Below are 13,215 nucleotides of genomic sequence, written 5' to 3' on the forward strand. Positions count from 1 at the left end.
ATGAAGGACCAACTGTAGTCTGACCGCGATAATCTTGGCGTAAATTTTGCAATCAACATTTATAAGCGAAATAGGTCTATAATTTTTTGGATATATCGGGTCTTTCCCCTCCTTGGGAATAACAACAATGTTGGCTTCGGTCATAGAATCAGGCGTATGGCCTGTGGCAGCACTATGGTTAAAAACCTATTTCAGAACAGGACCTAATTGGGTTAAAAAGGATTTATAGAAGGATGCCGTGAAGCCATCTGGGCCTGGTGCTTTATTTTCTTTCAAGGATCTGACAGTCTTTTCTATTTCCGAACCATTGATTTCCATGCCTAGCATGGCAGAGTCCTCCTTTGAGAGTTGTGGCAGATTCAGACCCCGGAGAAAAGCAGTGCACTTCTCATTGTCAAAGGTCTGATTATTCGAATATAGATCCTGGTAAAATTGTTTGAAAGTGTTGAGGATACCATTGTGTGAAGTGTGGGTTAGGTTATTAGCATCCTTAATCGCAGAGATGACATGTTGATCTCGTTTATGTTTAAGATAGGAGGCTAAAAGTTTCCCTGCCCTGTTAGCCTCGCATAAATTCAGCGCTTTAAATTTATTGATCCACACCCCGGCACGTTCACTTAGTATCCGATTGTACTCATATTTTTTCTGTGTTAAGGACAATAATAGGGTGGGATCCTTTGAGGAGGCTATGTGGGCAGTCTCTAACCTCCTAATCTCTCGTTCTAGCTGAAGTAGGCCTTGGTTCAAGCGTTTGTTTATTTTTGTTTTTATAGCAATGACTAGTCCCCGTACAGTGGCCTTCAGAGCATCCCAATGTGTGTTTATATTGGTGTCAGAGACCTTGTTGTGATCAAGATAATCAGAGATGGCCTCCGCAATCCTCTTTTTGTCCTCAGGGTCTGATAAGACATCGCTGTTAAACCGCCATCGTTTTGGAGTCTGCACCTTGTGGCTACCCGTTAATTGAAGAGAAATGCAAGAGTGATCAGAAATCAACCTTGGGGCAATATCAGAGGACTCAATGAGGCTGGTGTATGTCCCCGAGACAAGGATATAATCAATCCTAGTATACGAATTGTGAGGGGGTGAGTAGAAAGTATAGTCCCTTGTGTCTGGATGTTGGAGTCTCCAGGGGTCTTTGAGATTAAATTTAGAGCAAATAGTTGTGAGCATAGCGTGAGAGTTCGTAGGTTGATAATGGCAGTTGGATTGTCTATCAATTACTGGGTCCAGGGGGAGATTGAAATCGCCTGCCATTATAATTAGATCCTCCTGAGAAAAACTATCTAACCTGTCTGAGATGCTGGACCAATAGGTTGGGTCATCTGTATTGGGACCATAAATATTGACCACGTGTATTAAGTCTTCGCCTCTCCTCAAGTGAGTAATCAATAAACGACCCTCATCGTCGTTTGTATAAGATTCTATCGTGATGTTGGCAGATCTCGAGATCAAGGTCATGACCCCCCGTTTCTTTCTATCTGCTGGCGAGCATGCCATTTGCGAAATCCAGTTACACTTAATGAACCTACTGTCCTCCTCTGAAAGCTTTGTCTCTTGTAGGAGCATAATATCGCTTTTGGTCTTGGCTAAATACTCTAAAACTTTACGTCTTTTCACCGGGTGATTGAGACCTTTGACGTTTAGGGACACTACCTTCAGATCGTTCGAAAGGATACTCTGTTTGTTAGTGGCCATCAGTAACAATTATGAATGGTGAGCTCAGTAGGTATAAATCTTGATATGGAGGCAAATGCGAATGTTTAAGAAACCATATTGCAGGGCACATATGATAGTCAAACAGAACATACATCTGCAACAGCAATATAGCCTGGAAAGCCATATAATACCTACTCGAAAAATGCATAAGGGATATAAGGCACCAGACAAGTCGAGCAAGAGAAAGAGACCAGAAAGAGAGAAGAATGAAGGAGAAGGAAGAAAGGAAGGAAAGGAAAAGAAAGAAAGGTAGATGGAGAGCAGCTAAGGAATCAACAATGAAGACAGTGAAAACGTTATTGAAAACGTGGGCGCTCTCAGCCCATTCCCCCCCCATCCCCTCCCTCCCCTCCCTCCCCACCCCTACCGCAATACTTAGCATGTGGGAGGTGCGATGACAGAAGTGTCCACCCGCACTCCCGAGGAAGCTTCATGAACAGAACAACTATATATATTCCTTCCCAATAACCAACTATCAAAAGACCTTCGCCTAACGTACCAGACTAAATAGAAACAAATACAAATGCAGATATCACATATCTAAGCGCCATCCCAACCGATAAAGGGTTTGAACCACCCCCAAAGTTGAACTGCTTTAACTTTAGCTTTAACCTGCCGAAACGTAATAGTAAAAAACATACGGTATTTACTGTAACGTGGATTTTGGTGCATTGAACACCAAAATCAGCATGTTAGTCCCCATGAACTCATAATTGGTGTTATTTATCGTACCCAATAAATAACGCACCCTATGGCATCTTTATTTATCAAGGCCCATAAATAACGCCTTCACTCGTAATCAGGCCCATGGAATCTCAATGGGAAAAGAACTCTCTCTTGGTAGTCCAATAGGAAGTTATATTATTTCACCAATAGTGACATGATCAACAATTGGTTCAATTAGCAAAATTTCCAAGTGCAACCATTCAATAGTTTTTTTTTTTTTTTTTTTAATTCTTGTAGTATAATAAACAGATCAGTCCAGCCAACGTGTTTCATTCCCACACACAGCTCTTCTTCAGGGCTGTAAAATCCATTTACATCAATTAATTTTCCTACTAACAGATTTAAAAGGACAATATTGATTTACATCGTCTTGACTAACGACATACAGCGCTCATTGTGAATTGAAAACAGACCACTTTAATAATTAATCAGTTTGAACCAATATTTTTCATTGATGCATGCTATAATCTTAGTGATTCCTGTCATCAACAAATGAATTTGTCCCGTGTGATGATTTCGTGGTAAATGCCAGGAGTGGCACGTTTTGGGATTTACTCATTGGAACTTTAAAAATGGAGGAGAGTTTGTGAAAAGAATGCCGGAGGATTGGCCCAGAGAGAGGTGAGCAGCAAAGATACAAAGAGCGACAACTACAGAAGTGTTGCATGGGTCAGGCAAAGATCTCAGGCGTGAACACCTGTGAGAGCATTTACTTTTCAGCTAATTTTACTACTTTTTTTCTGGAGTGCCACGGGTTTCTGAGGAGATCGGGTAAGGATTTGAGAGGGGCTTAGGTTGGAAGATTTGGAAATATGGAATGGGGACATGGATACTACTCAGTGGGAGTAAAACTGACCGGAGAGGGGAATGAGGAAGATCAAATAGAGAGGTACGGTGTAGATACTCCTGGCGGTGGTGTGCCGTGAGTACTTGGGAAGGAGATGGGACTGGGAAGAGCATTCATGCATGACGATGTTAGCAATGTCAGACTGAGAGGTGTTCATTGTGTCCAGAAAGTGCCTGTGAGCAAGTGGGTGGTAACTTGCATTCCTTTAGAATCGGTGTTGCCATAGAGGGCTATATTCCTCAGGAAGGGGAGGACAGGTTGAAGGTATTGGGGAGATAAATTTGAAGCAAGTGTGGTACTATGTGACACCTAATGGTACCAGGACTTAGGAGTAATGATTATGCTTTAGTAGTATACTTTTCATAGGTGAGATGTCAGCGAAGGCTAAGGAAAAAGTGGTGTGTCTATGCAGCCAATCTATGGTTAAAAGGCAGATGGCCACGTGCAGAGGCAGTGATGGTGAGTGGTTACTTATCAGCTGGCATAGGTTAGGAGGGATGGGACCAGTTGTTTTTCACATTGTGGGAAGTGGGAGAGAAAGGAAGATGGCTGCATACTGATTTTGATCCACTTGTGAGAAAACGACCTGGTGCAGCTATCGGGTTCGGAACTTTTAATGATGATGAAGAAAGAATAAAAAATGATACAGCATAGAAAACACAGATGTCTGTCGGAGTCAACTATTGTCTAGGAGAGTAAGGAGAGGGTTCACAAACCAGGAGCCATTAACAGCTCTCACAACAAGGTCAATGGATAAACTTTGGGCTTTTGCAAATACCAAGGTATAGTGGTGAGGTGACATGCTGACTGTGAGAAATTGGCCTGGTATATGCTGTCCACTATTTAAAGTGGGCACCTTGCACCAGTCCAAACAACTCTTATTGATGATTAGGTTTAAGACAACCTTTATTGAAAGCTATCCTAGTGGTAGCTATGGAGAGCAGCCTTGAAGGAGTGTAAAGCAGCTTGGTTTACCAGATTATAACCTCTTGAATAACTAAATGAAAGGAGAACCACACAAGGTATATATATAAAATATATGTATTTATGTCTAAACACTCTCTTCTAACCTCTTTATGAGGTTAGAGAGCAAGGCACGCAATAATATAGTTATTAAACGACAGTAAATAGCACAATATACAATGGGCCCCAGGGGGAGACCAAACCATATATTAAGAAAGTGGTATAAGAACCACGACTTGACCAGACACCGTGCCTAAAGCACGTAGAATCGCTGGGACCCCAAGGAACCACCCAAGTTAGAGACACAGGAGACCCACGGGGGACGTGTGCAGTGTGAGAACACAGCCGCGAGCCCCGTACAATTCAATAGGAAAGTCGCGGGTTGGAATTTTAAAGAATACGGACACATAGGAGAGGACTTTGAGCAAACCCCTTTAGACTTTGAGGGTTCAAGGGCCAGCACCCATGGGAGCACTGGAGTACTCGTGTTACCTCACCCAGGGAAGCCGGATGCATAGGTGTCAAATGGTGTCGGGAATCGTCGTCGATTTCAATGGCGATGTGCTGCAAAGTGCTGCTGCTGTGGAAAGGAGAAGTGCCCGGTGTGATCCAAGCCTGGATCGAAGATGTGAAGAACCTGAAAGCAGAGGGAACAGAGTCTGGGTCACTTGCCAGTGACCAGGGGCACGATAGACGAATGCCCACCGATGTCGGGTTTTTCAGGTGCGAAGAGGTGAAGCTTTACTCCACTTCCACAGGGACCAGGAGGCGTTGATGATGACCACAGTCCACAGGCGAGCTGGCCCACGAAGGATGTCGAGTGATGGGGGGTCAGTTTCCGGAATGGAGACCAACAAGCCTTGGCAACAGCAATCCACGCGTTGAAAGAAAAATGGCTTTGATGTAGACCAGCAAGGTCCTGTGGATTCCCCAAGCTATGGAGAATCAGGACACATCTGGAGCAACCAGGTAAGCCCATTAAAAGTCAAAGTACCCTTCTCAGGGACCCACAGGTCGACGGACAAGTGATCGCAAAGGGACCTCAAGAGGAATCCGGAGATACCAGCCCACGGCTCACTCGAGGAGTGTAGGCCAGCAATCTTCAGTGGAATCACTGCTCGGGGTCTGGACTACAAGTAACCCAAAGCACAGCCTCAGGGATTGCCAAGAAGCATATACTGCTGCAAATGGTTACGGTGTCCAGGGGTTCGGGTTGCACGGTCCCCACGAGGGCTTTGGATCTCAGAGTTGCTGAGAGCATGGATCAGCCTCAGGGAAGCTTGGAAACCTACCTCCTATGCTGCAAAATTGTCGGTGTCTTTCGGGAGCAGCATCAATGCAAACCAGACAGGTGCGTGTTTGGTGCCTGCCTTGCAGGGGAGTAACTCCTTTACTCCAAGGGAGATTCTTCAGTCATCCAACGTTGTGTAGATAGTAGAAGTTCTGGGATTCTCTAGCAGAGTTTCATCCAGGTAAATCTAAAGTCCTGTAGTCAGGGGTTCCGACTTTATACCCAAGGAAGGGGTGGGACAAACTCTGGGGACCCACCTATGGGAGGGTCAGGACAGAGGGGTGGCTTCACCCATGTCCTTTGTCCAGTTTCGCGCCAGAGCAGGGGCTGAGTGCCCCTGCAACCGGTTTGAGCTGGACTATGCACAGGGACACCAAATGTGCCCCCAGTGCAGACTTCAAAGCACTCTTGGAGTGCATCCACCCAGCCCCAATACACTAAAGCCTGTCTGGGAGGTGGTTACACCTCCCTGTGACAGGAAACCTATTGTCCAGGCCTCCCCAGCCGGAGTTTCATCCAGCAGCAGGAGGGCAGACTCGTGTCTGTGGCTGGCAGCATCCATTTTGTGATGCCAGGGTACCGGGTATACCAGTGCTGTCATGTTTCTCCCTCTAGTAGGGTGGAATCATACCTCCCACACCAATTACTGGTGTGGGGGTATGATTCCAAGGTGTTTGACACCAAACACGACATGTTTCCATGCAGCCATTCCAAAGTTAGCATTTACTGCGAGGTCATAATGCACTTAAGAGTATATGGTTTGGCTGCATCACAAACAACCCCGGAATAAAGGTTCCAAAAGCTACAGAGGGGCTCTCCTAATGCATGGGCACCCTCTCACATGAAACCCAGCACCCTGCCTTCAGGATTGTTTAGGCCTGCCATAGGGGTGACTGATAGGTTTACATGTGCTGTGATCTAGAGAGATATAGGGAACCTATATCTCAGTAAGGGGTGCATACACCACCGTACACAGGCTGCAGTAGCAGACCTGTGGTGTCATTTTGGATGGCTTCCCAGGGGTGGCATAATTTATGCTGCAGCCCCTGGTAGGCCTCTGGGGTACCTATGCCCTGGGTACATAGTATACCATATACTAGGGACTTATAAGGGTACCCAAGAATCCAATCTGGAGTGTACCTAACGTACATGGAGTTAATTTAAAGGGGAAAGAAGATAGGCTGGGGTCCTGAATATCAGGATCCCAGCCAAACTAAGTCGAGAACCAGAAAAACACCAGGCAAAAAGTGGGGTTAACCATGCAGTCAGATTCCACCTTTCTACACTGACCTAAGATAGAAGTGGACCATGCTGTTTCGGCAGGATGCAGTTCACCCGTCCCCGTTCAGGAATAGGATTTATCAGATGAAGGTAACAGAAGTTTTGAAGGAATGGTGGAAGAAGAGGAAATTACCTGGGGAGACAAACAGAACACCTCAGGGGCGAGATTTCCTGTGTTTGGATGAGGGAGCTTGGTTAAGAAAGGTAAGATCAGGGACGGTTAGAAGCAGGACTGTAGGGAGAGTTAACATTTCAAGGAACAAAAAGTGCATGCAGCCTGAGTTTAGTTCAGGCAGGCTAAACAAGATGTTGAGGGATATTTGGTGATTATGAACAGAATGTTTCTGTTTTAACTATTTAATTGTGTTACATGATGGGAGTTAGAGCCTTACAATGTGGTAATATATATATATTTTTTTTCTAAACTTTATAATTTTAATATGACAGTAGTAAATCAAACATTAACCCCAGAGTTGGAGTATTAACGCGAGGACAACATATTCTCGTGCGTAAAGGACACAAATACCTACAGGTGGTACAATATTGACAGATGATTTGGTACATGAGAAGGATGTACAGACAGCAAGAGGTCGGACAGGGTAAGGGAGCAGGACACTTCCAAGTCTCACACCCGCATAATCACAAGGTCTATTCAAGACTCACACAGACAATATCAAGGATCAGGAATCCTGTCCCGCAGATTCCAATGTTTGCAGGTAGCCCCGGAGATTGGTCTCAAGGTAGGAGGTTGGCATATAATTTACTAGTAGTATCACAATAAATTAGGCTGTTCAACCAGGCTTTGGCAGTGGAGTGGTGTCTGCTCCTCCAGTGAAGATAGATTTCACCTTAGCCAGGAGCAATGCGAATGCAGTAAATCATCCAGAACATACCTATGCAAGGCTATTAGTGGGTCCGGAGCACTCTCCATGCCAATCATCTGGGCTAGGAGGAAGTGGCTATTGCACCAAAAGGATGTAATATGACTGCCCGTCCCTGCCGTTTGCACAAAATTAGCCCCACCTGTGTGAAATTTAGGACAGCTGGAGGACCTCGCAGGATCCAGTCGGGAGAGGGTACTAGGTGTGACATAGGCTCTACGGAGGAATTTGTATTAGGTGAGCTTGTGACGGTGGTTGGGTGAAATAAGGTGTGTTTGAGGACAGCATGAATACCAAATGTTATCGGTTAAGGGGTGCCCTATCTCAGCCTCCTAAGTATCCCTGAGTTTCCCCTCACCTGGAGATAGGAGAGCAATGCATGCATGGTACAGTTTGGAGACCAGCCTACTTCCATCGCTGTCAGTGATCATGAGTGTCAAGGGGGTGAATTCCTCTGGGCGAATGGATAAGATGGTAGCAGTGCTCAGAAGGCGCTATGGAGGTGTCGTAAAATGAAGCAGCCCATACAGGTGGTAATGGTGAAATGTGCGTCAGCCGTTTGGGGGAAGACGTGACCGTCTGGGAAGAGGTCATCAAAAATGTGTATATTGTGTCATGCCAGAGTGCGCTGGACACATTTCTCCTGTGTTATAGGAAGCCATTGATTGGCTGCCAGAGGCAGCGCCGGGGAGTACAGGAACCCTTCCCTATAAAACTGGAGAAGCTTTCTCCAGGGCCACTTGATGGTGGAGAGCATTTGGATATCCATGGAATCCAAAGGGAGCATTGCAGGCAATATTGAGCACAGAGGTCTTGGCCCTTCCTAAACAGCAGGCCACGATGCAGATGTTTCTCCAAAGCTGCTGCACCAGTGGGTCCATAGCAATAATAAAAATCAGTGGGGAAAGGGGCCAACCCTGCTGTGTCCCTCTAGAGGCTGCGAAAGGACACGTGAGCAAGCCGTCGGCCCGAATCCGTACCCGTGGTTGGGAAAGTAAAAGCATGATGAATGAGGTACAACCACGTGGTATACCCAGTCTGATTAGTGTTGCTTGCAAGGAAAGGCCACTCCAGGGAGTCAAAGGCCTTTTCTGTTTCCAATAGGACCACGGTGGCCGGTACTCCTGGGAAATTCTTGAGGAAATATGAATTTTGTGATCAGTTATGTCCCCTATCGTAGACCCCAACGGCTCCATGTGCATGCTATAAGTACATGTATGTTCCCTCCAGTTCCAGTTATGAAGACGCAAATACATGTGCGTCCACCGTCAACATGTCCTCTTTCAGATCCGCCATGAATGGGTCAGATATTCCATTCCTAAGTATGAAAGGCCACCGACTTTATGTGGTTCACTTTCCACATTTTACAGATTCAGGCGAGTAGGCCCTGAATTCTGCCATCAAGCCTTTTCCTGCCTTCTGCCTCTGACAGCTCCAGTCCGAACCTGCATCTGTATCCCTGAACTTTGTCCTACTCCCTGCGCGGCTAACGGTGCCTGATCCAGCCTGTTGCCTGCCAAAAACTGTATTTCACCTTCAAGATTATCTGCTCCGCTCCTCATCCGATGCATTCCTGTCTAGTAGTTTAGGTAAACATTCTTCCAGCTACCGTGCAAAGGGCCAGGCCTCACTGTCCTCATGCAAGTAATTCATAGCCCCTGTTACCATGGAAGATTCCTGCCCCCTCGCATCTCATGTAGACACTTAGACGCTTGTACACGCACTAACAGTCAGTATAGAATAGATTCCGTCCGAGAGACCTTTCCTTTTGGATAATACAGTTCTTTAAACATAAGATATTAGATATGATTTGGGATTAGGTTGACATGACCCCTCAGACTTCTGTCTCCACATGTAGAGCTAAATGTCAAGTCCCCTTCACCCTCTAGTTGCACGTCAATCACACGTCATGCGGCTGCGCGTGCATCTCTGCCAAATATTTTCTGCTGACATTGCAGGATTCTCTTATGGATCCACCCACTTGTGACATCATGTTTAATGACGTTTCTAGTTACGCCTATGTTTACGCCTTTTTTCATTACGTATGTATATCATTATCTGTGTTATCAGCTGTTACGCCTCCTGCATCTGTCTTAATGTAATACTTTTCATATAAATATCATTACTTGTCAATAATGTATTGCCTTCCCTTCCTGAACCTTCGTGGTGATGGAATTTGAAGCCTACAGTTCGAACTGTAATTCCTTTGTAGAGGAATAAAGCCTTTTAGAACCTCTAATACCACGGATTCTGCCTCTTATATTTACTGAGTTATTCTTACTAGACTTTACCGCATAAAAATAGTACCGGTAATGAAATATTTACCACATAAATTGGCGCCCGAACAGGGACACTTTCTCATCTCACGCGCCGGAGGTGCGTTGCAGGCCCGGTCTCCTGCCACAGCTGAACGGACAAAAACGCGTACCCGCAGGATTTCCTGTATCTCCCTCCGGCCAAGCGGGGGCGACTGAGGCTGCGATCAACACCCAGACGAGGCGGTGAGAAGTGCGATGTATCCCGACCAGAGCCTAGCTGAGAGAGCAAGATCCGAGGTATACAGAGGCCCACCAGGTTCCGAAGTTCCGAGTCCAGTCGAGTCGAGTCCAGTCCAGTCCAGTTTCAGTTCAGTTCCGAGGCCTTCCGTTCCGCGCTACCCGGTGAGTACCATTGCCGGGGAGGCATTTAAACGTGCACATAGGTTGTGCCGGTCAAGACGGGTTTGGGTACACAAATCCGGTCTGCACTGTTTCAGCAGTGTATCTATACTGTTTAGCAGTATATCTAGTATGTCTTGCATATAATTCAGTATTATCTAGTATCAGTATTATGTCAGTAACTAGTTTTCTATTAATTATCATCGTTCATTAACTGTTAAATGTTAAATGTTTTAATACGTTCTACATATTGTGGTGTGAATGATTGTTCATTATTGTGTTTATTGTATTAAGTGTGTTCAAGTAATAAGGTCTAAAAATGCCGCTCTTTTCAAAACTAAGACAGATCAAAACCAGAAAAGGGGTACTCGAAGAAGCTGTTCCCATTCCACCTAGGGACACTCCAGGATACTTTATGTATCATAAGCATGGCCTAGATGCCGTGTTATTTCTTGATTTATGGGTGGACTACACCAAAGAGTTGCCAGAAAGTCAGAGGTGGCCCGCAGCGGGGACCTGGGATGCAGATTGCATCATGAGAGTAGAAGAAGAATTATGGAAAAAGAAAGCCAGACAGTCACAGAAAGATGCCATTGAATTATGGCGTAAAGAATCATATAGACGTACAGAAAAAGCGCTCAGACAAGAATTGAATCAGAGGGAGAGGAGGAGCAAGAACCAGAACAATTAGATACGATAGCTTACGTAGGTAGAGGAAGACCCCATAATAATACTAGAGGCTTTAATGATCCGATACGTCCGATACGTCCAGAATGTAACAGACATTTTCAAACCCCTATGTTAAATACAAGGTCCCCTGAACACCTATTCCAAGCCGCTGATAAATTACTCCGAGATCGAAGGGGGTACCATATGCTCGATTCCATGGATGAACAAGAATTGGCCAGGTCAGCAGTACAATGGGCTGACTGTCCCGACAAATACAGTGAAGATGCACTCGCACACACATTTCTGAATCTTACCCCATACGAACAGCGTTTAGCTAGTATATACATGATTCAACACCTCCTTATATTATATAAAAGTCAACACTCCGATCCTGGACCCTTACTTGACATATTGACCGAATTACTCACGAATAAATGGAGAGGTTCAGGTACTGATTTGATTAGAGAAATTCTAGAATTTCGAAACCAGTATATAGTTTTCGCATACCCAGAACACGTTCCAATTCCCACTATGGGAAGAAAAATATATCACATAGATAGACAGAATCCGTTACGCGAAGTACACCCAATCAGAGGTGAAGATAATAACTTTACACGCGTGTTTGTGTACACGCCTATAACTAAAATTGAATTATTAGAAATGAAGAAAGTAGTACCCAGCCATGACAAGGATCCAGCAGGTTTCCACCGTGAGATAAAAGACATGTTACTCATGGGAGAGTATACCTACCCCGACATCATGAAAATATTGAAAGTGTTAATGCCTGCCGGTGTTTACGAGAAACTCAAAGAAAAGGAATGGGAGGTGGGAGACCAAAAGATAGACTGGACAGCATTAGAAAACGAAGAAAAGGCCCGAGCTGCAGGATCAGGGCTTGGGGAAAAGACTACAGCACTACCGGGATTACTAGTACAGGTACTGCCACGTTTATTAACTACGAAAAAGGAGGACTGGGGTGCAATCTCAGCCTGTAAACAAAAGCAAGATGAAGACACTAGTGATTTCTATTCCCGATTTGAAAAATGTTTTGGTATCAATAGTGGCATAAAAGCAAGTAGCGAGTCATATCCACATCTATTTGTGACAAAATTAGTTGAAAATTCCCTGCCGCAAGTTAAGAATAGAGTATTGAAATTTGAGAGTACCTGGCAAGGTAACACCCCGTCACAGATGTTACAGATGTTACAATATCACCACAATAGAATTAGAGAAGAACAAGAACATGAACAAAGACGTATGAAAGATACGAAAATGAAAATGCTTGTTGCCCAGTCAGTTCCAGCTGATGGTCATAAAAAAGGTGATTCCGCAGGTCCGACGAAAGGGACATGCAACTATTGTAAACAACAAGGTCATTATATACACGATTGTCCAGTCTTGAAACATAATATTGCCACAGGTAGAACCCAGGAAAGACCACGTCCACCTAGACAGGATCAGAATCAACAACAAATCCCTCAGCATGCACAATCTAGGCCGGCTCCGCAACAGCCAGCTCCGCAACAGGCAGCTCCACAACAGACCGTAGCACCACCACAGGCGCAGCCTATTGCTGCCACACAAGCAACAACGCAACAGATGTACCAGTATGCACAAAATGACTATCCCGATTACCAGCGATACACATGAAATAGCCTAGAGAGGGAAGTTGGCTTACCCCTTATCGAGGTTCCTGTAGATCAAGAGGGACCTTATGTACACAGTGAACTATTAGGGGAAGACAGAAAGTTTTTACTTGATACAGGGGCAAGCAGAACAACTATACGACGCAGTGAAGTTCCAGGGGCACCCCTCTCAGGCTCACAGAATATTTCCCTTGGATTCTCAGGAAAGCCTATCATTAATGAAGTAACGCAACCTCTTCCACTTACGGTTGGTCCATTGACACGAACTACAGATTTATTGCTTACTAAATCATGTCCAGAAAACTTGTTAGGTATAAAAACATTGAAAGCTCTAGGAGCTATAATATGTTTTTCTCCGGAAGGAGTACGATTATTTTTACGTGACTTCAAAGGTCACTACGTGTCTAGAGACATGGATCACCGGCTGCAGAATTTACCTACACATTTATGGGCACAAGGCCCGACTGATGTTGGTTGCATGAACATTACACCATATCGAGTCACACTAAAAACAGGAGTGGTACTACCACGAATG

Source organism: Triturus cristatus, chromosome 11, assembly GCF_964204655.1.
Source record: "Triturus cristatus chromosome 11, aTriCri1.1, whole genome shotgun sequence".
Taxonomy (NCBI): domain Eukaryota; kingdom Metazoa; phylum Chordata; class Amphibia; order Caudata; family Salamandridae; genus Triturus; species Triturus cristatus.